The following is a 3092-nucleotide window of genomic DNA, read 5'->3' as shown; positions in this document are numbered from 1 at the left end:
GCGAGCCGTGCTGAGCTGGCCTTGAGTCACCAGCAGCTGGCGGGGACACTGGCGGGAGGGAAGGTCTCATCCAGGGGCATGAGTGTCCCCCACCCCCTTGGCTGGTGCATACTTGTGTGCGGCAACTGGGGGTCCCCGATTTGTGTGCAAGTGTGGTGGGTGCGCAGGCACTGGCGGAGACCCCTGCACCCCCAAACCCGCTCACGGACTGGCCCTGCGTGCACAAGCCTGAGTGCTTGCCCCATCCTTGTCCAGTGCCCACAGCCACCGGTGCTAAAGCATGGTCCCCAACGCCTGGCGCTCAGCTGTCCCCTCCCGGGTCCATCCTGGCCTGGGGCAGAGCGGGGCATGGGGTGGGCAGCACCCCGCTGCTCAGTGGGAAGGGGCCGGGGCATTGCTCAGCACTCTGCCCACCAACACAGGCAGGGCGGAGTGGGTCCCCTTGGCACCGAGACCTGCCACCCCCTGTCCTGGGCCCAGGGCCACCCCGAGATCCCGCGGTGCCTGGGTTTAGGCTGCAGCCCCTGGAGCCCTGGGAAGCCTCCGCTGCCCCGTCCCTGGCCCGCTGGGTCACCCCAGCCCTCCCCGGCAGTTTTGCAGAGCGGTTTGGGCAGGCCAAGCCCGCGATGGGCCGGTTCCCAGGGATGTCATGCCGTGAGCCCGGCCTGGGGAAGGAGCCGTCACCCGCAGCACGGCGGCTGCCGCGGTAATCCGGTGCCGCTCCCTTTGCCGTCACCACGGCAGGTTCCTCCGGCGATGTCCCCGCACCGTGCCCAGGGCACGGCTGCCAACACGCCAGCTAACTATGAGTTCCTTTTATTAAGGAGTTTAGAAAGTCCACATGTACAGCATTGGACATCACTCACACACGACCTAGACTTCACGGCACTGCTACACACCATGACCCAGCCCGGGGCTTCGCCGGGAAGAAACGCGGCCAGGTCCCGGACCCCCCGGCCGCCCCTGCCCACCCGTCTCTGGGGAGGTGTCACTGTGGACGGGTTTAGCCTGATCCGGGGCCGCGGAGCGACGCGTGCGCTTTTGGGAATAATCCTGGGAAATCCTGCGTCTCAGCGTGGATTAAATACCTCTCGTGCAATTCAAAACAAAGTCATTAGGGAGTCCTGGGTGACACGGGCAGTTACACAAGGGTGTGCTACCAACAAACTGCACATACAATGTCCCCTCCCTGGCACGGAAAAACACTGGTGGAGGGGTCCAGCGAGGGGACGAGCCTTCCTGCCCGGGGCACGTGGCTCCGTGTGCCCTCTTGTCCTGAAGGCGAGCGCTAGAAAACCCAGCTACAGCTAATCTACTGAAACAAATGAACAAAAAGTAAAGACGGGCATAGTGCTCCCCGCCTGCGCAGGACCCTTTCTGGAGGGGTCCGGTGGGGCGCAGGAAGCCCCTCGGGAGCTGCTGGGGGCTCCTGCTCGTGTGCTGGCTGGGAAATGCCACCACCGAGCTCCCCCAAATCCCATCACTTGAGAAACCCAGCCCGGCCAGCTGCTCTGGGCAGGGACGGAGGGGCTAGAGCTGGTGCCTGTGCTCGGAGCTCATCCTCACCCGAGGCCTCCGAGGAATGTCTCTGGCAGAGGGGAAAGCTGCGGTGATCCCCAATGCGTTGTTTGTCCCTGCTTCCCCAGCAGGACAGACAGACAGGGAGGCAAAAGGGCTCGTCCAGCACAGGGTCCAAGGTGGGGAAGGGGCACTTGCGGGAGAAGCACGCAGGGAAGTACAAATCTGCCACAGCCAGGGGGATGAGCCTTTGATCTCCTCGTGCCTTAAGCCCTGCTGGAAATGGGGATGGCGGGAGCTTTCCTCCCCTCCTCAGGCAGTCTGTCCATCCTGTGGTGTTTCTTGGGGCCAGAGCCTGGTGCGGGGGCTCTGCTCCCTGTTGCTGCTACAGCACAGGCAGAAAATCATGTAAAGGGGCCAGAGCCTGGTGCGGGGGCTCTGCTCCCTGTTGCTGCTATAGCGCAGGCAGAAAATCATGTAAAGGGTGTCGGGGTCCCGGCTGTCCCCCCCCGTTCCTACACAGCCTACTCAGGCTTGGGTTTTTTGTTGTTTTTTTTTTTCTTTTTTGACAAAATCCCCCATTTGAGTCCTTCTAGGGAGCCAGAAGGAGAAATCAGCCCCACACCCCGTGGCGGCTCCTCGTTGGGTCGGCCGGCGCGAGGCATCACCTGCTGCCCGGTTATCAGGGCCCTGCAGATGCTAAGCCCCACTTGGGGCTTCTTTTTGCAAAACCTTAATGGGATTTGAAGAAATGAAAGGCTTTGATTATCTGCAGGTGCTGAGCCAGAGTGTGGCTCATCCTGGGTGAAAGGGAATGCGGGTCCCCAGGCCGGGAGCGAGTGGCGGGGGCTCGCCCGGGGGCACGTGGGCATGCTGTCCGAAGCTAAGGATTTCAGGAAAGGTCAGAGCTTTTGGATGGCAAAATTCCAATGTGAGTCCCAGCGGGTCTGGGAGGAAGGGAATGCAGGCAGAACCGTGCTGGGAAGTGAGCCTTCCTTGCCTCCCTCCTCCTCCTCGCCGTTCTCCCCATTTCCCCAGCACCACCAAAACAGCTCTGTGCTGTGCTCGGTTCTGGGTGTGTGTCCATTGCAGCACCATGCCAGCTTGCTTTGGGGGTGTCCCGACCCGCCGGGAGCCTCCAGGAGCCAGGACAGGGACAACGGGGGTGAAGGAGTTCATAGTTGTCCCTTTCCAGCTGTGTTGCTCTTGCTGGGGGAGAGGCGAATGTTTACGGGCTGGAGAAGGAATCGGTCAGGCGTCTGCACGGGCTGCAGCCCAGCCGAGCCCTCCCCGTCCACAGTAGCACCATGGGGTGGGCTGGAACCACGGAGCAGCAGCCTCATCCCAGTCTCGGGGGCTTTGTGGGGCTCAGGGCTCCCCACGGTGAGTGTCTGCCAGTCCCTCGCTGGCTCGACCAGGCCACTGCCGGGTGTCTGTGCCCAAAGCGAGATGAGCGGAGGTGCCCAGCCTGCCCGGGCTGCTGCATCCCTTCCTCCCTCCCTCCAGGCAGCCCCCTCCCTTCCTTGCCGAACCCCGCTGGGCACCACTCCCCAAACCCCCGCATCCCAGATCGG

General features: G+C 62.8%; 1 protein-coding gene across 1 annotated transcript in view; it reads right to left on the bottom strand.

Annotated features, from left to right (window-relative positions):
• FIBCD1 (fibrinogen C domain containing 1) overlaps positions 1-3092 on the bottom strand; it is a 20980-nt gene that overhangs the window by 1985 nt on the left and 15903 nt on the right. The window lies entirely within an intron of this gene.

Source organism: Pygoscelis adeliae, unplaced genomic scaffold (genome assembly GCF_000699105.1).
Source record: "Pygoscelis adeliae isolate BGI_AS28 unplaced genomic scaffold, ASM69910v1 Scaffold114, whole genome shotgun sequence".
In the NCBI taxonomy this organism is placed as follows: Eukaryota; Metazoa; Chordata; class Aves; order Sphenisciformes; family Spheniscidae; genus Pygoscelis; species Pygoscelis adeliae.
The sequence above is the reverse complement of the archived record's forward strand: the minus strand, read 5'-3'. Positions and strand labels throughout refer to the sequence as shown.